Here is a 24,763-nt window from a genome sequence, read left to right as displayed (position 1 = left end):
AGGATTTGAAATAGCTCAACTGGAATTCCATCACCTCCACCAGCTTTGTTTGTAGTGATGCTTCCTAAGAAATGCTCGACTTCACACTCCAGGATGTCTGGCTCTAGGTGAGTGATCACACCATCGTGATTATGTGGGTCATGAAGATCTTTTTTGTCTAACTCCCTAATGTTGATTTAAACCAGAGGATAAAATTCTGTCAGTATGAGAACAACTGAATATCTAAGACCTGCTGATAGCATTTAGTTAATAATATATTCATGAGCTGATGATAGATGGTAGCTTCCAATTCAATTTTATGTGAGTGTGTGGATTATTGGTTGTAGACGTCTGTCATCTGGTTTTTATTTTCATTTTATTCTGTTTTGCCTACCCAGCATCCATACTGAGTTATGATGATGGTATCTCAGTTTTTCTTAGGAAACCCACTTCTTCCTCATATCTAGTCCAAGTAATCTGGTTGGAGCTGACTGCACCAAACTTCAAGGAGAGGGAATGTGACCCAGAGTTGATCAATAAAACATTGCAATCCCTGGGTTCAAAGGATGGGCACATGACCAATCAAAAGCAATGAGATAGGATCCTTGGACTTGCTAGAGAAATTAGGCCAAATAAACTCTTTACTGAACTTAAAGCTGGATGGGTATATAGTAGGAGCTGATCATGGGGAGGGCCAATACAGAGAAAAGAGGAATTGAGAGGTGAAGAAAGACCAAAAGTTACTAAAGACATTATTGGTGGTGGTCCAATGGTTAAGAATTTACCTGCCAATGCAGGGAACATGGGTTTGATTCCTATTCCAGGAAGATTCCACATGCCATAGGGCAACTAGGCCCATGCACTGCAACTACTCCAGCCTGCACGCCTAGAGCCCATGCTCTGCAACAAGAGAAGCCACCGCCATGAAAAGCCTGCACACTACAGCAAAGAGTAGCCCTCGCTCACTCCAAGTATAGAAAGCCCTTGTGCAGCAACAGAGACCCGGTGCAGCCAAAAATAAATGATCTTTTAAAAACATCCAAGATGTTTGAAATCCTAGATCTGGGCATACCTAAGGCCATACTTATCAATTACGTGAATCAATAAATTCCCTTTTTAAACTCTGGCAACATTTTTTTAGCTTTCCCACCATTTGAAACCAAAAGGTCTACATCTCTCTTCTTTCTACTTCATCCCCTGAAAATGGAGTCAACTGTCTAAAGCCAAAGTTACTTCCTTTGGCAAGTCATCCTATGAACACAGCCCACACTGTGTTCAGCATTCTCAGATCAGCCTCTTGTCACCTTCTGTATCAGCCTCACTCCATTTCTACTTTGTGTCCTAAAGCTCTATTCATCACCTGAACTCACTGAACTCGGAAAGTCCTAAGATCCACTAGATTGGAGCCCTCACTGCTTCCCATGGATACTTCCTGTTTTCTGTATTCACCTACAGCAGGCTCTTTCTACTGTGGCAATTGTTTGTTTTAATAAGTAAAGGCAGGACTGGATGGAAGCCACTTCTGTCCCCAGGCTTGCAAAGGCCACTGGGCTCTGGCCACCACCCAACACCACCCGGTACACTGTGTTCAAGCTCAAATCTTCTTATCCCAAATGTTACACCTACTGCTTTTTCCTTCTCTCTCCAGATGACAAGTTTACCCTGATGTTATTCCCAACTCTGTCATCTCGATTGTTGTCGTGACGTCAAAGACCTTTGCCATTTTCCTTCAGGGATCTTAGGAATTTCTGGGAAATCTTACCTTAGTAGTCTAGAAGAATCTAGCTTCCAAACACTATTTCACAACTACCAAGATGACACTCTCTGTCCTCAAATAAGGTGGTTTGGTTTCCTTTTTTCCTTCCTCTAAACAGGCAAGGTATCTATTTGGAAACACCTGCCAGGAAAGGAAAACAATTTATTTCAGAATTATACAAGAGGATAAGAGTTTTTCCTTTGGCATTTTCTTGAAACACAGGGAATAACAGAGGGACCAATGCTTCTCTGAGAGCAGATGATAAGGTGATCTCCTTCTGCTTTAATTATCTTTCTCTCATTCAGTACATATGAATTCAGTAGGCTTCTATGTTCTTGTCAAGCCCCAGAGAACTGCACTGTAACCATTCGATACAAATTCAATGAATATTTACTGAGTATCCATTATGTGCCAGGCACTGTACTAGGTAAGGTGTATACAAAAGAGAACAGGACAGGCTTCATTTAACTCCTACTCTGCTGAAGGTCAAAAAGAGGCAGCAAATAAACATATGACATAAAGGAACAAAACATCAGACAGTGCTATCTGATGCCTATCAGACAGTGAGAAGTGCTATCAAGAAAATATAAAGGGCTAATATAAATAGTTAGGGAACTATTTCAGATAGAGTGATCAGAGAAGGCTGTTCTGAGGCGGTAATATCTGAGTTAAAACCTAAATGAAGTGAAGGTACAAATCACATGAAGACCTTGGAGAGGAGTATTCCAGACAGAAATTCAGCACATGCAAAGGCCCTGAGCCTGGAGCAAGCTTGCTACATTACAGCTGGGGTAGGTAAAATGTGGTCTGGGGATCAAATCTGCCCTGCCTTCTTTATTTGTACACTCCAAAAGCTAAGAATTGCTTTTACATTTTTAAATAGCTGGGAAAAAATGTTTCATGATGCATGAAAATTATATGAAATTCAAATTTTTGTGATCATAAATAAAAATTTTTGGAACACATATCAGTTGTTTAAATATTTCCCATGGCTGGTTTCATGTGTCATTGGCAAAGCCAAATAGTTGCAAAAGAGATTGTGTGACCGGTAAAACTTAAAATATTTACTATCTGGCTCTTAACAAAAAAGTTTACTGACCTCTATATTGTAGGAACAGGAAGAAATATCTTCCCAGGCTTGAAAGAACCTTGAATTTCTTTAATTATTTCTGACCCCTTTGACTGTAAATAACAGAAAATCTGTTTCCAGTTGATTTATGTGACGTTCAGGACTTTTCCCCTCAAGTGATAGAATCTATGTCATCTCTTTTTGAATCTGGGTGGGTTTTGTGCCTGCTTTGATCCATAGTACATGATAGAAACGATTCTGTGCCAGTCCAGTCTTGGGCCTAAAGAGACTGGAATCTTCTGCTTTCTGCCTCTTACAGCACTTTGAGAGCCCTGTGCTTCTTGTGAAAAGCCTGACTGCCTTGGATGGCCATGCTGGAGAGTCCACATGGACATGTTCTGGCTGAAGGTGTCAGCTGAACTTAAATTTCAAGCCATGGGACATCCCTGGTGATCCAGAGGTTAAGAACTGGCCTGCCAATGTAGGGGATACAGTTTCGATCCCTGGTCCAGAAAGATCCCACCTGCCAAGGAGCAACTATCCTGTGTGCCACAACTACTAAGCCCATGTGCCCAGAGCTGGTGCTTCACAACGAGAGAAGCTGCCGCATGCAACCAGAAAGCAAGCCCCACCCACTGCAACTAGAGACAGTGCGCATGTAGCAGCAAAGGCCCAGCACAGCCAAGAACTAATTAACTAAAAAACGAACAAAAAGCCTTCAAGCCATCACCACCAAGATGCCGAGCACGAGGAAGCCATCCTGGACTCTTCAGTCCAGGCCAACAGTCAGCTGAATAGCACTGAGTGACTTCCTTGTTGAGTTCTGCTTGGCTCCCTGGCCCACAAAATTGTGAAATATAATAAAATGGATGCTGTTGCAAGCCATTCCATTTTGGGATAACTGTTTCATAACAATAGACAATCAAAATGAACAGCACAGAAATCTTATTATCTCACATAATATGAAGTTCAGGGGTAGATTACAGGCTAGCCACAACATATCCTGATACTGCTTTCCTGAAATCCCTTGACGTCTGCTCTCTGCTTTGAGTTTTTGTTGTTGTTGCTGTTAGACTGGCAGATGGCTACAGCAGGTCTCCTCCAAACCTGACAATGTCCAGAGAAAAAAGAAAGATTGTTCTTAGAAGAAAGAGTACATAGACTGATCAGGATTTACCCTGGAATTAGGGATGGAGTCTCCTTCTCTGAATCACTGGGAAGGAGATGGACACAATTAAAACTGGTGGAAGGTAGGTAGGAAGGAAGAAAGCGGATACTGGGTGAGCAACTCACTGTGTTCAAGGTATCTTTCTTCTTTCCGTCATTCGTTTATGCAGTCACTCAGAATATTTTAGGTTGAATCACATGAATGTTTTTTAATAAGTCAAACATAGTCAAATAATAATTTCAAATGATTAAACCTAATGTTTATCAAATCTATTCTATAGTGGTAGGCATAGAATTAGATGCTAGAGCTATTGAAATTAAATGATGCTAAGTTTAAGGAAGGGAACGAACAGGACCAGCTATATGATCATCAGAACTTAGTCAAAATGATAATGGAGAGCCCTTTGTTCAAAAATTATGAAGAATTGCAAGATGACAACAGCAGAGTATCCAACCAACCAAGCTTAGTCCTCCTAAGTACAGGGCCCTGTGATTTGCTCAAGCTGCATGCCCAAGAAACTGGCCCTGGGAAAGAACAGGCGTCCACAAGAGAGAACAGCAGGGGGCCTCGTTAGATTCGGGGGCCAGGAAGGAGGATGATATTTAAGCAAGGGTCTGAAGGATGGATGGGAGTAGCCAGGTGAGAAGTGCAGGCATGCAGCTTCCCAGCAGAAGAACAGCATCCCCCTTCTCCTCCATGCTCCAAGCTGGTTAAGAGACTTGGTGTGGCCTCTCATCAGTTGTGATGAAACAGAAAGATAAAGGTAACAGATCCTTTTCCTGTCTGTGTCAGCTCAGGCCTTTTTCCCCAACCCTTTCTATGCTCCAGATCTTAGCCCTTGGGTAATCTATCCATATAATCTGATCCTCCCCCTTCACACTATAGATGGTCAGGACAGCCCCAGAGGGGCCCCAGCCCCCTCTCCACAGTGCTCAATTGCAAGTGCTTTCTGGGACAATGGCCTAACCTCCTAATCCACTTGGCCCAGGCTCGTCATAAACAAGGAAGAATTCTCCCTGTCCTCACCTTCTCCAAACCCCAAACCACAGAGACAGCTAACACTAACTGGACCTCAAAAACTTTATTACCAAACCTGAATCTCTTTCCCAAAATCACATTCTTCCATTTTTAGTTCTATAATGTTCTTTTTCTATATTGGAGCCTGTGGAGATTTGGTGTAATGGGCCTCCAAGTTAGCTGTAAACAGCATCAGATGAGAAGCTTATTAAAAATACAGAGGTACCAGCCCCATGCCAAACCCAGCTCCTCTATTTTTAACAAGTTCCACAGGTAAGTAATCCTGATGCACTGCCAGTTCTCTACCACTGCTTTAGCAAGCTGGACAGAATAAGGGAGAACTCCGCATTTGGCTCTTAGGAGTCAGAACGTTTCATTTCTGCTGTTCACTGTGACCCTCAGGAAAACTGCTTTCATTCAGTGACTCAATTTCCCCCACAAAGTACCGTGGTGGTGATTCTTCCATTACTTCTCCTCCCCAGCAGCTCTCTCAATCGTGAAATTCTTATTGCCTTTCTATTATCTACACCCCCTGGAGGTGGCAGGACTCCTCTCCCACTCTCCCACCGCAGGTGGGCTTGATAGGAATATCAATCAAGGAGCTCTGACGTCCCCCCTGCGGACTTGTAGGCATAAGACCCAAGTTTGGCCAACCAGACTTTCTCTCCCAGGAAATAAAATCGTGGGACAAATGAAGCAGAGACAGAAAAAAACGAAGTTGATTCATCTGGTGCAGGTGATCAGGGACCTTGCTCCCTGAGCTATCTTGGTTCCCGTGCTTTCAGAAACCTGGTTTGGGGACTTCTCTGGTGGTCCAGTAGTTAAGACGCCACACTCCCAATACAGGGGGCCCAGGGGTTCAATTTCTGGTTGGGAAACTAGATCCCACATGCCACAACCAAAAAACAGAAAAAAAAAAAAAAAAATCCCCCACGCCACATGAAGATCCCGCATGCTGCAACTAAGACCTGACACAACTAAATAAATAAATGGAAAAAAGAGGAAAAAATCTGGTTTACTGCCTTTTCCTTGGGATCTATGAGCAGGAGTCTTCTTTTTGGGGGGAGGGGTGGAGGAGGAGAAGTATGGGAGGGGTTAAATGAGCCAAAATTGGTTCTGTTGCTTGCCCCCAAGGACTCCTGTTTCTTAGAATCAAGATCTTTGATAGTGTTCCATATGATGATGATGTCATAGCTTCCATTCCTATAAAACCATCACAAATAATGCTCTTTTAACTAAGGTGACAATTCTTTGGGAAGCCAAGAGTTTATTTTAACAAAGACATCTTTGTTCCAATAATAACAGACAGTGAAAATTCCTCAATAGAATAAAAGATTAACTGTTCTGCTGAAATATCCTAAATGGAAACAGGCTTTGGGTACATACTCTTTTATCTAAAGGAGGTTCATTGTTCTGGACCTCAGGGAAGGAAAAGACAAGGGAAAAAGGAAGATCTTGGTTTCAGTTTAAATCATTTCCCCTTCAGCTGTATCTCAACCTTTACCCACAAATTTAAGAAAAGGCCTATACTTTAACTACTTAAAAGAATGTTGGAAATTGCATTCTAATATGCATTTTAAGGTGTGACTACTGCAGAGGAAAGAGCTTTAGTGGTTGAACTCTTTCCTCTCTTTAGCCTCTATTTTCTTTCCACCCCATCTCATTGTTACAATTACTACTGTCTAGTATGAAGGAAATGCTCAAAAAATGCTTGGGAAACTAAAAACCATTTTGTAGGATCCTCAGATCTAGGGACCAGCAGAGGGTTTCCTCTCTCAGGAAACAGAAATTTCAAGTACCCCTAGAAAATTCTCTGGTGGCTCAGAAGGTAAAGCATCTGTCTGTAGTGCCGGAGACCTGGGTTCGATCCCTGGGTTGGGAAGATCCCTTGGAGGAGGAAATGGCAACCTACTCTAGTACTCTTGCCTGGAAAATCCCATGGAAGGAGAAGCCTAGTAGGCTACAGCCCACGGGGTCATAAAGAATTGGATATGACTGAATGACTTCACTTCCACTTTCACTTGCTAGAAAATTCAGCCAATGTGAAAGTTTGGTTAAGCCTTTGGACAGCATCAGATGATTCTGAACTTGTGACATTTGGAAGCTCTTTTCCTTCCATCTTTTATGCACATTCATGCTTTGGCTTGAGCTTATGAGGAATTGAAGCTTTTAAAAATCTGACTGTTGTTGTTCAGTCGCTAAGTTGTATCTGACTCTTTTGTGACCTCATGGACTGTAGCCTGCCAGGCTCCTATATACATGGGATTTCCCAGGCAAGAATACTAGAGCGGGTTGTCATTTCCTTCTCCAGAAGATCTTCCCGACCCATGGATAGAACCCACCATCTCCTGCATTGGTAGGCAGATTCTTTACCACTGAGCCACCAGGAAAGTTGGCAAAAATCGATAGGGAAGTATAAACTAAAAGCTGAAGTATCAATCATACTTTTTCCAGTGCTGGTTAGCTCACAAAACCCTCAAATCCAGCTATTTTGCTTTCTGTTGAGGATTGGGAGCATAATGTTATTTTATTATTACTTTCAGAACTAAAGCTAATCTTTGGTTGATATAAGACCTATTGTATATCCTTTTGTGCCTCAGTTCCTCAAATGTGGAAAACAGTCAAATAGGGACATAAATAAGCAACCAAATTTTACACCAAGTCTACAGGGTTCCCTCGGTAGAGTCTCATTCATTCTCTGCTATTAATTCAGTTTGGCCTTTGGATTCAGGCCTTTGGCTGGGCCCTGTACCAGCTGAGTGACCTTGGGCAGAACAGTGTAAACTCTCAAAGCTTCAGCAGTCTTGTCTGTTGTTGAAAGAATGGCAAAACATGATAATGTGTATAGAATAATTAGTCCAGTGCCAGGCACGTGACAGGTAGGCAGTAAACTGATGACTTAGGAATAGTGATATCTCAGCTGGCTCCATTTACACATTTTATTCAAAACAGTCCAAAAGTCCAGTGTGTTCTCAGTGTTCTGAGTGGCAAGTGTGGTCTGAAGTCATCCTTGAAGCATGTAGATTACTTTCTCTACTTCCAAAGTATGAGCAGAATTAATTGGAAATAAGGGAATGAAGCTACATGGACTTATTTATCATAGTACTTCTTACTAAACTCTCCCCTGGAAAAGGTTCAATAAACTAAATCTATTATTCTTACAAAGACGGTTTTGATCATTTCTCAAGGAAAATAACTATTGATATTACACAAAACTTGACTGTTTTATGGTCCATACGTTCTGTTTGTATTTCAAGGTTCAGATGTGAGGCATGAAACAGGTTTAATTTTGAACACAGTATGCAGATGAAACATTACTACTTTCTCAGAAGAGACTCTTAACAGGCATTTTAAAACCCCTATCCTGTCTCATTTTCATTAGATCTTTAGTCAGTCCTTGACAGTTTCAAGCCAGTTTCCTTGATTTCAAAGGATCAAGAAACCTACCAGATCCCATTGGCTACAGGTAGGCTCATTTAAATGGGGAAAATCCTAATACAAGGATGAGAGAAATTTTTTGCTGAAGTTAGGTGTGGCTACAAGGACTGTGGCTTTTTGAGCTATGGAAATGTAGGCAGTAGTCTTTAAGAATCAGAACATGATTTTATATGTCCCCCTTCTCCCTACCAGGGTCAGTTGAGATTGCTCTGGATGTATAGTGTGTATAAAATAACATTTTTATTGTTTTAAGCCACAAAGATTTTAGGACCACTAAATTTTAGAGCATAATCTAGCTTATCCCAGCTGATACAGCAAAAATCTGAATGCAGGTGACATAGAAAATGGGCACAGTCGTGGTGCCATGCTTAAATTCTCTCATTTTGGTCAATAATTTCCAGAAGCTACTGATTTGGTGGGATGGAGAAATGAAGCTCTAAATCACAATCAATGTCAGAACAGTTTTAACAGACTAGTGGAAAGATTCAAAGAGACCTTTCCAAAAGTGATCAAAAGATTTCTGTGCCACCATGAGAGTAAGAAACACAATTCCTAAATCTGTATACCCAGCTGGAATTTCATCTACATACAGACTAGGCCACTGACATCCTGGAGAGAACCCAGAGCAGGTTGTTTCTCTTATCCATATGCACTGCTCAGGGAAGTTGGGTAGCTGACTGACCCCAAACTGGGAACACATTCAGATACATCATCCGTGCCCAGCGGCTCTCACTCTAAGGAGTTTATAATAGAGAAAGGGCTGAGGGTTGATGCCAACCTTATACATGTCATCTATTCCCAAGCCAGCCTCTCCATGAAGGAATCAGTAATCTTCCATATATTTTCTTCTCATTGCTGGAATCAGTAGTATTATTTTAATTTAAAAACACACATGACCTAAATCTCACTATTAATAATGATAATCATTTGTTGAGTACTTTCAATGTGGCACTCAACAAGCACTTTACATTCGTTGGCCTATTTAATCCTTACAACAACTTGATTAGATAGGAACTATTATCTCCTTTTCTATTGTACAAATGCAAAAGAAAAACAAACTTTAGAGCAATCAAATAACTGGTTGGAAGTCAGCCAGCCTAGAAATGGGAGAACTTACACAAACCCAGGAGCTATTCTCTTAGATGAGGAACCCTTTACTCCCCCACCCTGGCCATACTATTAGATCTCAATTCCCACACTCAAAATAGAAAACCCTGGAGTTTTCCTTGTCTTCGTTTGTTGCCAGTGACTTGATTACATCATTTCTGGTTTGGAATCAACGTTGCTCCAGTATATTCCCCAGGAGAACCAGGCCCTCAACACCTGCTTGGTTTCTTCCTGGCTTTGCAGAGAGGAGTCTGGGAAATTAACCTAAGAAAAAAAACAAAACAAAAAGATCCAAGGGGAGCGAAAAAAGAGAAAACAAACTTCACAAAGGCACAGAAGTTGTTCTCTACTTTGATAATTCTGTGTGACTAACTAGTAACTGGGGAAGAGTTTGTTTGAGAGCCTGAGGAGGAAATAGACACTGTGAGACTAAGAAGTGGGCAGAACCAGAGGCTGCAGCCAGGAAACAAAGGACAGGAAACAGGATTTCTTTTTTTCCTACGTCCACAACAAAGCTGACAAGAAGTTTGGCAGGAAGAAGGATCACCACTTCATACTTTTGGTGGAAAAAGTACTAAGTGCTCAAAATTGAAATTATTTGGGAAGGCGTGAATCATGGAGGAGTGATGATGTATAATACTCTATTTCGAAGAGCAGTCACTGAATATTCCTGCTCTGCATACTTTTATATTCTGACTGCACTCCTCATGGCTTTCATTGGGAAGTCTGAAGAGCGCTGGAATGCTCTCACCTTGCTCATGATGAGATGCTAAATCTGGAAAGCTCGCTCTTTCCCCCACCCCTTCTTTCTCTCTCCTATATTACTGGTCTGTCTTCCTGCAATGCCTCTCCCACTGCTGTTAGTATGTTACTTCCTCAACAGTCAGCAAAAACAAGACCGGGAGCTGACTGTGGCACAGACCATGAACTTCTTATTGGCAAATTCAGACTTAAATTGAAGAAAGTGGGGAAAACCACTCCACAGTGGGGAGCTGACTGTGGCACAGACCATTCAGGTATGACCTAAATCAAATCCCTTATGATTATACAGTGGAAGTGAGAAATAGATTTAAGGGCCTAGATCTGATAGACAGAGCGCCTGATGAACTATGGGCGGAGGTTCGTGACACTGTACAGGAGGCAGGGATCAAGATCATCCCCAAGGAAAAGAAATGCAAAAAGGCAAAATGATTGTCTGAGGAGGCCTTACAAATAGCTGTGAAAAGAAGTGAAAAAAAGCCTTCCTCGGCGATCAGTGCAAAGAAATAGAGGAAAACAATAAAATGGGAAAGTCTAGAGATCTCTTCAAGAAAATTAGAGATACCAAGGGAACATATCATGCAAAGATGGGCTCGATAAAGGACAGAAATAGTATGGACCTAACAGAAACAGAAGATATTAAGAAGAGGTGGCAAGAATACACAGAAGAACTGTACAAAAAAGATCTTCACGACCCAGATAATCACGATGATGTGATCACTGACCTAGAGCCAGACATCCTGGAATGTGAAGTCAAGTGGGCCTTAGACAGCATCACTACAAACAAAGCTAGTGGAGGTGATGGAATTCCAGTTGAGCTATTTCAAATCCTGAAAGATGATGCTGTGAAAGCGCTGCACTCAATATGCCAGCAAATTTGGAAAACTCAGCAGTGGCCACAGGACTGGAAAAGGTCAGTTTTCATTCCAATCCCAAAGAAAGGCAATGCCAAAGAATGCTCAAACTACCACACAATTGTACTCATCTCACACGCTAGTAAACTAATGCTTAAAATTCTCCAAGCCAGGCTTCAAAAATACTTGAATCATGAACTTCCAGATGTTCAAGCTGGATTTAGAAAAGGCAGAGGAACCAGAGATCAAATTTCCAACATCCGTTGGATCATCAAAAAAGCAAGGGAGTTCCAGAAAAACATCTACTTCTGCTTTATTGGCTATGCCAAAGCCTTTGACTGTGTTCAGTTCAGTTCAGTTCAGTCATTCAGTCGTATCAGACTCTTTGCAACCCCATGAACTGCAGCACGCCAGGCCTCTCTGTCCATCACCAACTCCCAGAGTCCAACCAAACCCATGTCCATTGAGTTGGTGATGCCATCCAACCATCTCATCTTCTGTCATCCCCTTCTCCTCCTGCCCTCAATCTTTCCCAGCATCAGCGTCTTTTCCAATGAGTCATCTCTTCGCATCAGGTGCCCAAGTACTGGAGTTTCAGCTTCAACATCAGTCCTTCCAGTGAATACACAGGACTGATCTCCTTTAGGGTGGACTGGTTGGATCTCCTCACAGTACAAGGGACTCTCAAGAGTCTTCTCCAACACCACAGTTCAAAAGCATCAATTCTTCTGTGCTCAGCTTTCTTTATAGTCCAACTCTCACATACATGACCAATGGAAAAACCATAGCCTTGACTAGACGGACCTTTGTTGACAAAGTAATGTCTCTGCTTTTTAATATGCTGTCTAGGTTGATCATATTGACTGTGTGGACCACAACAAACTGTGGAAAAATGAGATGGGAATACCAGACCACCTGACCTGCCTCTTGAGAAATTTGTATGCAGGTCAGGAAGCAACCGTTAGAACTGGACATGGAACAACAGACTGGTTCCAAATAGGGAAAGGAGTACATCAAGGCTGTATACTGTCTCTGTGCTTATTTAACTTATATGCAGCATACCTCATGAGAAACGCTGGACTGGATGATGCACAAGCTGGAATCAAGATTGCTGGGAGAAATATGAATAACCTCAGATATGCAGATGACACCACACTTCTGGCAGAAAGCAAAGAAGAACTAAAGAGCTTCTTGATGAAAGTGAAAGTGGAGAGTGAACAAGTTGGCTTAAAGCTCAACATTCAGAAAACGAAGATCATGGCATCCGGTCCCAACACTTCATGGGAAATAGATGGGGAAACAGTGTCAGACTTTATTTTTTGGGACTCCAAAGTCACTGCAGATGGTGACTGCGGCCATAAAATTAAAAGACGCTTGCTCCTTGGAAGAAAAGTTATGACCAACCTAGATAGCATAATAAAAAGCAGAGACATTACTTTGCCAACAAAGGTCCATCTAGCCAAAGCTATGGTTTTTCCAGTGGTCATGTATGGATGTGAGAGTTGGACTATAAGGAAAACCGAGCGCCAAAGAATTGATGGTTTTGAACTGTGGTGTTGGAGAAGACTCTTGAGAGTCCCTTGGACTGCAAGGAGATCAAACCAGTCCATCCTAAAGGAGATCAGTCCTGGGTGTTCATTGGAAGGACTGATGCTGAAGCTGAAACTCCAATACTTTGGCCAACTGATAGGAAGAACTGACTCATTTGAAAAAACCCTGATGCTGGGAAAGATGGAAGGCAGAATGAGAAGGGGATGACAGAGGATGAGATGGTTGGATGGCATCACCAACTCAATGGACATGAATTTGAGTAAACTCCAGGAGTTGGCGATGGACAGGAAGGCGTGGCATGCTGCAGTCCATGGAGTGGTAAAGAGTCGGACACAACTGAGTGAGTGAACTGAACTGAAGTGAACTCCTCAACAGAGCTTACTCTAACCTTTATTCTGTAGCAGCGATTGCTAGCTGCCTATCCAGGATCTATTCTTCCTTCTTCCTTCTTAACTGCATCCTTCTGATCTTGTTGGTGGTAAAGTTCCCAATAAAACACTACATTTCCCAGCCTCCTTTGCAACTAAGAGTAGTCACATGACATGGTTCAAGCCAATGAGGTATGAACAGAAGCTGTTAAGACTGTACTTTCAGAAGATTTCCCTAAAAGGGAAGCCAATTCAACCAGCAAGCAAGCTAACCCTGTTTATATTTGACACTTCCTCCTTGCCTGCAACTGGACCTCTGTCATGATGAATGGCACTTCATTCATTCACCTAGTAGCATCCTTCTACTAGGGATGAGGTCAAGGACCATACTCTGATGATGGCAGAAAATTAGGAGGAACCTAACATCTGAGGGAGACCTGGGTTCGATCCCTGGGTTGGGAAGATCCCTTGGAGAAGGGAAAAGCTACCTACTCCAGTATTCTGGCCTGGAGAATTCCATGGACTGTATAGTCCATGGGGTCACAAAGAGTCAGACATGACTGAGCAACTTTCACCAACACCCTGATGACACTGAAGAGATGCCATACCAACCCTTGTCTACTTACATCCAGACTTCTCATCCCCCAGTGGGAAGGCACCAACCCTAAATTGCTTAAGCTACTGTTCATTTGACTTCTATTACTTCTAGGTGACTACAACTTCCATTGATAATCCTCACAGGAGTAAATAACTACTTCCTTGATTTCTCTCTAAAAACCTATTGTCCTCTTTCTTTGTAGCACTTAAACTCTATAATTATTTGTTTGATAAATAGTCTATAAGCTCCAGGAAGAGCGGGACTCATTCTGCATTGCTCACTGCTATATTCTCAGCACCTAGAAATCTGGACAACTAGATTTGGGGGTGACCATTGTACTCCATTGCTAATCAGCCCCACCAATAGCTGAATGTCAATAAAGCACATAGGAGTCCTTCAAAGGGGTTGCAGTAATGTTGGTATCTCTGAAGACCAAAGTGGAATATCAGCTGAACATCTAGATCAACAAAGCAGAATAACCTTGTATTCCAAGACGTCTTGTTATTCCATCACTTGGAGTAAGTTTTTGCAGGAGACATTGGCACAGCTTTTATATAGAGGGTTCCATTAAAAGAAAGCACAAGTGATAAAATTATGAGAGTTCTGAAATGATTAACCATAGTCACTATTGTGATGATTCTACTATTTAATGAACATCTCATTCAACTATTCTAAGTAATTATTTGCAGTTATAACCAATTTCTCTGCTGAATAATACCCAGGCATTTAGATATTGACTTTCCTCATGGAAGGACATTATCCAAATAAAACTTTTGTCTCATGCTTACTTGTGTTATTGTAAAGAGCCATTGCTATTAGAAACTGTGTTCAGTTCAGTTCAATCACTCAGTTGTGTCCAACTCTTTGCGACCCCTTGAACCGCAGCAAGCCAGGCCTCCCTGTCCATCACCAACTCTTGGAGTACACCCAAACCCATGTCCATTGAGTCAGTGATGCCATCCAACCATCTCATCCTCTGTCGTCCCCTTCACCTCCTGCCTTCAATCTTTCCCAGAATCAGGGTCTTCTCAAATGAGTCGATGTAGTTAAACTTCTTTTCCTGGGAAATATTTTCAAATTGTTACTTTGGATAGAAACATGTTACCTGGATAAATATTTGTCGAAGTTGTGGTCACACTTCTTCACTTTCATATTTAATAAATTTTCATAGACAGTGCATAGTCATATGGAGCACACATGCAAATGTCAACTGGGGAGTGCAAACTTGACCATCAACTCCTGATTTGCAAGCAGCCCTTGACATAGTTTGGGTCCACCTAGAAAAAGACCTGGATTTGAGAGAAACTAGCTCATGTTGGGGAGAAGGCAATGGCACCCCACTCCAGTACTCTTGCCTGGAAAATCCCATGGGTGGAGGAGCCTGGCAGCTGCAGTCCATGGGGTCGCGAAGAGTCAGACATGACTGCGCAACTTCACTTTCACTTTTCACTTTCACGCATTGGAGAAGGAAATGGCAACCCACTCCAGTGTTCTTGCCTGGAGAATCCCAGGTATGGGGAGCCTGGTGGGCTGCCGTCTATGGGGTCGCACAGAGTCGGACACGACTGAAGTGACTTAGCAGCAGCAGCAGCTCATGTGGGAGGTGCAGAGATGCAGGTAAAGGTGATAGAGGGAAGGAAGGCAGCCAACAAGAGGTGTTGGGTAGCAACTACAGCAAGTGACTAGAACTTAACCCTCCAGAGAAACTCTGGGAAATAGTACAAAATGCATGCCTCAGAAGTATCCCATCAGAGGGGTAAAGAGCTAGGGTAGTTGTACACCAATTCCCTTCAGTCACTGGTAGAGGCTACTCTCAGGGATGTAATTTCCTGACAGCCCACAGAACAGGGCAGAGGCAGAGGGGCTCTCAAGCATAGTGGTGCAGATCTTGGCAGTTAGAAGGGTCTAGAGAACAAGAAGGCAATGGCACCCCACTCCAGTACTCTTGCCTGGAAAATCCCATGGACGGACGAGCCTGGTAGGCTGCAGTCCGTGGGATCGCTGGGAGTCAGGCACGACTGAGCGACTTCACTTTCACTTTTCACTTTTACGCATTGGAGAAGGAAATGGCAACCCACTCCAGTGTTCTTGCCTGGAGAATCCCAGGGACAGAGGAGCCTAGTGGGCTGCCGTCTGTGGGGTCGCAGAGTCGAACACGACTGAAGCGACTTAGCAGCAGCAGCAGAGAACAAGAAAGCAGTAAGGCTTTCTCTAGTTGCCGTGAGTGGGTGCTACTCTTCATTGCAGTGCATGGGTTTCCCATTGCAGTGGCTTCTCCTGTTATGGAGTACAGGATCTAGGCTCACAGGCTTCGGTAGTTGCAGTACACAGGCTCAGGAGTTGTGGTACACAGGCTTAGCTTCTCCATGGCATGTGGAATCCTCCCAGACCAGGGATAGAATCCATATCCCCTGTACTGGCAGGTGGATTCTTATCTACTGCACTACCAGGGAAGTTCAAATTTCTTCTTTAATAGTAATAAATTAGGTTTAAAGTTCTCTTTTACTTAATGCATAAGATGCTGACTTTCCATTTGTGAAGATAATATAATAAATAAATTTTAATTTAAATCAGGTAAAACAAAAATGATCCATGGATTTAAAGAAGAATAGTAAAAAAAAAAATTATACAGATGGTACAAAAATATGCAAAAGTAATAAGTAAATGACTGAACTTTGGGAAACATTGATGAGTATTTTAGAGGCAGTGGCACAGAAACATGCAGCTATGTTACTATTTAATAAATATCTATTCTGTATCCAGCATTCTTCTAGAATATAAGAGACTTAGAAAGCATGGACACTGAATCAGGTCTTTTACCAGTGGTAATAGCAGTGGTTAGCCTTTAGTGAGAATTTATGTTTACCCTCTCCTTACTTGTCTTCCTTGGGGAAGTGGTGTCAGCCTTCACAAAATACATGAAACAATTAAAGGGCTGTCTATGCAGAGAATGAGGGCCAGATTTAGCTAGAGGATGGTTTCCTTAAGATTTCAAAGAAGAGGAAAGAAGCCTTCATGGAAGCCTGAGCAAAGAGACAGAGAAGAATCGTGGCCCATCCATGGTCACAGTCAGAGAACAAGGGGGGCACAGCCTTGGATTCTGTGTACACTGACCTGTCTCCTACCCTACAAGCTACAGAGCTGGATTCAGCAGCTGGGAGCAGGAAGCATGGAGAGGAAGTAAGCTGCAATGATGCTGCCAAGCAGACCCTAACATGTGCCATCTTGAGAGGCAGACTTACTGTGTAAGAAGACTTAAAATCAAAATCCAGATGGCAATTTTTTGATTTTTTTAACTTCCTATACAGAAGTCACATTTTCCAGTACATCTTAATTCTATTTAGTGTGTGTTCGTGTGTGTGTCATGGCCAAATGTCATTAACAATGGCCAGGCACGAAAATGAAGAGAGTCATTAGGCTAGGACAGGCTCGGCAGCTGCACCAGCTCCGTGCTCTTGGGGGGAAGGTAGAGTGGGCAGGAGCCATTGCTGGGCTGCATCTAAGTGCTCTGCAGCCTCTAGGGACCTGCACACATGTGGAAGCACAAATCTGGGCTGACAGCAACATCACATTCAATCAAGCCCTAGTCTGACCCAGAGAGCCACTGACTTGGTACAGAAAATGCTTGAATAGTTGACCTGAAAACCAAATAGATGCTAATTTGCATTAGAATTTGAATTTGCATGTTGTTTATTTCACTTAGGTGCAGAGAAAGGAACTGTAGTGTATGCTCACATAGCTCCACATTCTTCTAATTTCAAACTAGGTTCGTTAGCCAAGCATAAAACAACCAACCACGAGGCAGGAAGGAGTGAGAGGGTTAATCAAGAGGGCACTTTGGCATCAGACAGCCTGAGTCTGATTGCTGGCCCTGCTACGTACTTTGGCATGAAACCTGGGGAAATGTGCTTAGTTTTCCAGAGCTTTTCTTTTTCTGTAAAATGGGGATAATACAACCACTTCACAAGTTGCCATGAGAAATTAAATGAAATAAATTTTTAGCTTGGTGCCTGACACACGTGTGCTATCCTATGGACTGCAACCTGCCAGGGCTTCTCTGGTGACTCAGATGGTAAAGAATCTGCCTGCAGTGCAGGAGGCTCAGGTTTGATCCTTGGGTCAGGAAGATGCCTTGGAGAAGGGCATGGCAACCCACTCCAGTATTCCTGCCTGGAGAATCCCGTGGACAGAGGAGCCTGACAGGCTACGGTTCATAGGGTTGCAAAGAGTAGGACATAGCTGAAGTGACTTAGCTCACACGCAGCCTGACATATAGCAAGTGCTTAAGTAATGTATGATTACAACTAAGTAGGACTGATTCTTATTGTAGTAATGATCTTTATTACTACCTTTGAAGTCCTGCCCCCCTATAGAACATCAAAGCATACTGTTAAATTAATTAAACAAGGAAGTCATTAAAATGAGATGGTTCTAATGCCATGATGTGGCGGCATATGAATGCAAACCAAAATCTAAGACTGAAAGTGCCTCAAGCTTACAAAATCAAAACCTAAGGACAACCAATCACAGTCAACTACTCTTTAAGCTGCATCCAATCAAAGAACTTCTTTTCCTTGCTTCCACATTTTCTCTATGTAAGTCTTTCCCCACTCCCTGTCAAAGGAGCACTCCTAACCACTTCTGGATGGGCTCTGCCTGCTCTGCATCAATTTTTGCTCAAATAAACTTAAAAATTTTAATATGACTCCATTTATATTTTAACAGTACAAAGAGGATTGACACAGAAATGGGGCAAGATTTGACCAAATCCATACCTTATAAGAAAATAAAAGAAGAGAGAAGAGGGGAATGAATGAGTAAGGCTCTGAAATACCAAGCAGGAACAGAAGATGGAGGAGAGAAAGAGCCCAGTGTAAGAATACATGCCTACCCATCAGCACAAGTTTATCTGTCTGTGACAGAGGATAACATTTAAAATAACTTAGACTTCCCTGGTGGTCCAGTGGTTAAGAATCTGCCTGCCAATAAAGGGGATGCGGGTTTGATCCCAGGTCTAGCAAGATCCACATGCTAAGACAGTCAGCTGCAACCAGAAAGCAGCACCCACTCGCCACAACTGGAGAAAGCCCACATGCAGCAACAAAGACTGAGAGCAGCCAAAAATAAATAGATTACAATTTAAAAATTAAAATAACTTTGCAGGAGGGATAACTTGTCCAGCTGTCCAATGGTTAAGACTGCCTTCCAATGCAAGGGACATGGGTTTGATCCCCAGTTGAGGAAATAGGATCTTGCATGCTATACAGTTTGGCCAAAAATTAAAACAAAAAACTTGGTAGGAAACTGTTTGCGTTTGTTCCTAAATAAAAAGGGAAATAAGAAGAAGTAGAATTAAAATGTCTATTGGAAGGGAGAAAGAAGGCCAGGCTGCTTCAGCTGTAATATCAAAACACTGAGGCCGCCCCAGTGGCCAGAGAACACTGTTTGCACTGCTTTATTGCAGGAGTCTTCATCTCCCCAGCACCACAGAGGCAGTCTCTTTATGATTTCTGTTCCCACTTATACCCCCATATAAACTGTTCTCTGCCCAGCAGCCAAAGTTATCTTTTAAAATCATAAATCAGATTATGTTACTGCTCTGCTTCAAATCTGCTCTAAGGGCTTCCCAATGGACTTCAAATTAAATCCACTCTCCTGCCATGGCCGGAAAGGTCACCATCTGGCCTCCCACTGTTTCTGCACCATCATCTTGCTCATGATTCCCGAGCAGGCCAAGCACATTGCCACTGCAGCGCTGTTGCCTCTGTCTGGATTGCTCCTACCACATCTTTGCAAGTGAGGCTCAGTTGAGAAATCACCTTCCCAGAGAGGCCTTCCTCAATGACCCAACCAAATGTTCATTCTCCTGCTCAATTCTCTATTCTATTGCTTTCTAGCAGATTACCACCACCAGGCAAAATCACCAGCTATGTTTGCTTATGTGCTTATCATCAGACTCCTCCTCCCCACATTAGAATGTGAGCCTCTGGAGAGAGGGAACTTGTTCATAAATCAGTCTCAGGGACTAGAGTGGTACCTGACAGAGACAGGATTTCTTGATTAAGTAAGTAAATATGCATTTCAACCCTTTTAAACCCTCCCCCATCCCCACCTCCCTGCCATGGGGAATATGTGATGTGGAGTTATAAGCAGAAGATGCCTGAAGTCATCCTGTCCTCCTCTTTTATGAAGATCTTACTAAATTGAAGAGCAGATAGTAGGGGACTCAGAGGGCCAGGAGGGCGAGGGGCTTGGCTTTGATGGGGAGAGGAGGAGCAGGACTGCAGCTTGGTGAGTGAAGATGCCTTGGAGACATTCCCTGGGGTCACGTGGAGACCTGAGAATTGCAGAATAGCATAGGGGGAAAGCTTCATGGGGGCTCGGGAAGACAGGCATGGAGCCTGGCTTGGAAATCCTGTGCCCTAGAGGCCTACGAGTGCAGGGTCAGCAGACTTCAGGTGCAACAGTCCCCTTAGCCGCCTACAGGCCTCTCCCCCACGTCTGGGCATGCTGTGAGACCCAGAATAGCAACTGAGACCGAGCTTCCTGAAAACCTGATGGTTTAGACTTGGACTTCATTTGATTTTTTAAAAAATAAGAAAGTATTGGGACATTTCAGATGCATCTGAGTTCTGGAAAACACTCCATGCACTGCTCCAGTATAGACTAATGAAACACCCACATTTACAGCAACCTTCATTTATTAAGATTTTTAGAATGCCAGGCCTGGCCTGGGCACTTTTTGTCCCTTACTCCCCTTAAACCTCAAAACAAGGCTATGAGAGAGGTGCTATGGTTATCCGACTCTGTGTGACCCCACAGACAGCAGCCCACCAGGCTCCCCTGTCCCTGGGATTCTCCAGGCAAGAACACTGGAGTGGGTTGCCATTGTCTTCTCCAATGCATGAAAGTGAAAAGTTAAAGTGAAGTCGCTTAGTCGTGTCTGACTCTAGTGACCCCATGAACTGCAGCCTACCAGGCTCGTCCATCCATGGGATTTTCCAGGCAAGAGTACTAGAGTGGGGTGCCATTGCCTTCTCCGTGTTATCCATTATTTATAGATAATACTGGTGATAGATAATGATGACTAGATAATGATGGTAGATAAATAGATAAATAATGTTATTCATTATTATAACATGTCCCAATGTTATCCATTATTTATCTATTTATCTACCATCATTATCTAGTCATCATTATCTATCACCAGTATTATCTATAATTTCCTATTATCTATTTAATCCATCATGTATCTATCAATCGGTTACCTATCTATGTATCTATTCAACAGATTTAGAAGCCAAGAGCTGCTTGGCAGCCAGCTTCAGGTCCCTCTGGAGTGTGCGGCAGAGAATGAGGCTCCCTGCTTCTCGCCATGCAGAGGTGGCTCCACTCTGAGGTCAGCCCCCTTACCACCTTCACCTGCCCAAAAGCCAACCCCTGGGCTAGGCCTTTTCGCATCAGCTCTTTGTCTTACTTACAGAAGCAACCAAAGGCTGCCTGCCCTTCTGTGGCTGAGAACAATCCCCGCATCTGCTCTCCAGGCTAGAACGAGGTGTTCAGTCCCACATGGCTGTGGGGTAAGGGAAGGGGGTGGGGATCGCTTTCCTCTAGAGCGTCGAGCTGGAATAATGTTCACCCTGCAGAGGCTACCACACAAACGCTGTGAGGTGGAGTGAGGCAGCTGAGTCCTCTTCTCCCTCACCACCTGCTGGAGGCACCCAAGGCAACAGAAGCACTGCCTGATCCTAGCTTTTCCTCACCCGCCCACTGCATGATATTAAAGGCTGTTTTCTTGCCTCAAAAACACAAAGATCTCTTCCTAGAATACTTGGAGATACGTGAAGTGGGCAAATATCACATAGAAACAAATATGACCACTTGCCCTTCCTAGAAAGGATCAGCAAAGTGATCATAATCTATTATGCAGCATGTCATTAAAAGAAAAAAAGGGGGGCTTCCCATCTGCTGCCCTAACCACATCCCTCACTGCACCTCCAGTGCAGCCCTACTGCCAGGGTTTTTCCTGGACTGAGGAAAGGCCCAGGAAAATGAGTTCATATGGGAGCATTTGAGATTTAATCACTTCCTTCTTGGGAAGTGAGAGGAGGATGGGGATGAGGATACAGAATATCATTTAAAAAGAGGAGCCTGGAGAAGATGATGTTTTGGACAAAGGAATGACTCCAATGGTGGAAGTTCAGCCACAGAGGCAGGGCAGCAAACAGCTGGGACCCATCACATCACAACGCAAGTCTCTGGCTACAGCCCGAGGAACCCACTCGGCTGTTGAGATGGCTTCTCTATCCCAGCTTTTCTAGTCCTGACCAGTAAATCCTAGAGAAGACTCTCCAAGGATGCCAAACGTGCCCCACTGCCTCTGCCCGACTCTCCACAATTCCACACACAACCAGTCTTTTTACCCCTGAAACCAGGTATGGTCCCAGGGCCAGTGAGGGGAGGTGGGGGCAGTCCAGGAGGCCCTGCACTTCTAGAACAGAAGTGGCCTCAAATTCAGAAACTTAGAGGTTCAGGGTCATTACATCTTCTCACCAGGTCAGTTAACAAGCTGTGTAAACTGGAGTTCTCAATAGTCAGCACACTTGTAGACTGGAGGCTATCAAAAGTCTGTTCAGTATCCTACCACACAGCACAGGGTACTCTACTCACTACTCAGTAATGGCCTATATGAGAAAAGAATCTAAAAAAGTGTACATATGTACATCAGTTCTGTTCAGTTCGGTTCAGTCCCTCAGTCGTATCTGACTCTTTGCAACCCCATGAATCACAGCACGCCAGGCCTCCCTGTCCATCACCAACTCCCGGAGTTCACTCAGACTCACATCCATCGAGTCAGTGATGCCATCCAGCCATCTCATCCTCTGTCGTCCCCTTCTCCTCCTGCCCTCAATCCCTCCCAGCATCAGAGTCTTTTCCAATGAGTCAACTCTTCGCATGAGGTGGCCAAAGTACTGGACTTTCAGCTTTAGCATCATTCCTTCCAAAGAAATCCCAGGGCTGATCTCCTTCAGAATGGACTGCTTGGATCTCCTTGCAGTCCAAGGGACTCTCAAGAGTCTTCTCCAACACCACAGTTCAAAAGCATCAATTCTTCAGTGCTCAGCCTTCTTCACAGTCCAATTCTCACATCCATACATGACCACAGGAAAAACCATAGCCTTGACTAGACGGACCTTTGTTGGCAAAGTAATGTCTCTGCTTTTCAATATGCTATCTAGGTTGGTCATAACTTTCCTTCCAAGGAGTAAGCGTCTTTTAATTTCATGGCTGCAGTCACCATCTGCAGTGATTTTGGAGCCCATAAAAATAAAGTCTGACACTGTTTCTACTGTTTCCCCATCTATTTCCCATGAAGTGATGGGACCGGATGCCATGATCTTCGTTTTCTGAACGTTGAGCTTTAAGCCAACTTTTTCACTCTCCACTTTCACTTTCATCAAGAGGCTTTTTAGTTCCTCTTCACTTTCTGCCAGAAGTGTGGTGTCATCTGCATATCTGAGGTTATTGATATTTCTCCCGGCAATCTTGATTCCAGCTTGTGTTTCTTCTAGTCCAGCATTTCTCATGATGTACTCTGCATGTAAGTTAAATAAGCAGGGTGACAATATGCAGTCTTGACGTACTCCTTTTCCTATTTGGAACCAGTCTGTTGTTCCATGTCCAGTTCTAACTGTTGCTTCCTGACCTGCATACAAATTTCTCAAGAGGCAGGTCAGGTGGTCTGCTATTCCCATCTCTATCAGAATTTTCCACAGTTTATTGTGATCCACATAGTCAAAGGCTTTGGCATAGTCAATAAAGCAGAAATAGATGCTTTTCTGGAACTCTCTTGCTTTTTCAATGATCCAGCGGATGTTGGCAATTTGATCTCTGGTTCATCTGCCTTTTCTAAATCCAGCTTGAACATCTGGAAGTTCACGGTTCACATATTGCTGAAGCCTGGCTTGGAGAATTTTGAGCATTACTTTACTAGCGTGTAAGATGAGTGCAATTGTGCGGTAGTTTGAGCATTCTTTGGCATTGCCTTTCTTTGGGATTGAAATGAAAACTGATCTTTTCCAGTCCTGTGGCCACTGCTGAGTTTTCCAAATTTGCTGGCATATTGAGTGTAGCACTTTCACAGCAACATCTTTCAGGATTTGAAATAGCTCACCTGGAATTCCATTACCTCCACTAGCTTTGTTTGTAGTGATGCTGTCTAAGGCCCACTTGACTTCACATTCCAGGATGTCTGGCTCTAGGTCAGTGATCACATCATCGTGATTATCTGGGTTGTGAAGATCTTTTTTGTACAGTTCTTCTGTGTATTCTTGCCATCTCTTCTTAATATCTTCTGCTTCTGTTAGGTCCATACCATTTCTGTCCTTTATCGAGCCCATCTTTGCATGAAATGTTCCCTTGGTATCTCTAATTTTCTTGAAGAGATCTCTAGTCTTTCCCATTCTGTTGTTTTCCTCTATTTCTTTGCATTGATTGCTGACGAAGGCTTTCTTATCTCTTCTTGCTATTCTTTGGAATTCTGCATTCAGATGCTTATATCTTTCCTTTTCTCCTTTGCTGTTCGCTTCTCTTCTTATATATAATTGACTCACTTTGCTGTATACCTGAAACTAAAAAACACTGTAAATTAGCTATATTTCAATAAAAATTAAAACAAGCAAAACAAGGCTGCTCAGTTCTCCTGCTGCTTCCAGAAGCTAGGGAAGGGGTGGAGTGTGTAGCTGACTGACAGCCCCTCTGAATCCTTTGGGGTTGGTGCCCAGGTACTTTCCAGAGCTGATCCCAGCAATGACTGAGAATGATGAGGTCTGAGCGCATGACTCCTCTAACTCCAGCTGAAGCACTCTCCATTGTCTGACTGAAGCTTTCTTAGAACCACATTGTGGTCTGAGTCTCTTTCTCAATCATCCTTCCCAAGGTTTCCTTAAACAGCTATCAGAACAGCAGAACAGTCTGAAGACTCTCCCTGTCCAATCCTGCTCCCTCCCTTTTCCACAAATAATCTCTCACACTTCGTCACATCGTGGCATCTGCTTCTCAGAGAATCCAAACTAGCACAGGAACAGTTGGAGAAGGCA

At 43.2% G+C, this 24,763-nt stretch overlaps 1 protein-coding gene across 2 annotated transcripts in view; it reads right to left on the bottom strand.

Annotated features, from left to right (window-relative positions):
- The window catches only part of LOC109562158 (uncharacterized), a 446,088-nt gene that overhangs the window by 7,535 nt on the left and 413,790 nt on the right, over nucleotides 1-24,763 (bottom strand). For both annotated transcript variants that reach the window (XM_070792111.1, XM_070792110.1), the window contains one exon: nucleotides 1,742-24,295. The gene's annotated coding sequence lies outside the window, so the exon portion shown is untranslated. The remainder of the gene's footprint in view (nucleotides 1-1,741; nucleotides 24,296-24,763) is intronic.

This window comes from Bos indicus, chromosome 7, assembly GCF_029378745.1.
Source record: "Bos indicus isolate NIAB-ARS_2022 breed Sahiwal x Tharparkar chromosome 7, NIAB-ARS_B.indTharparkar_mat_pri_1.0, whole genome shotgun sequence".
NCBI lineage: Eukaryota > Metazoa > Chordata > Mammalia > Artiodactyla > Bovidae > Bos > Bos indicus.
Note: the sequence above shows the minus strand (reverse complement) of the source record. Positions and strands in the feature narration are given on the sequence as shown.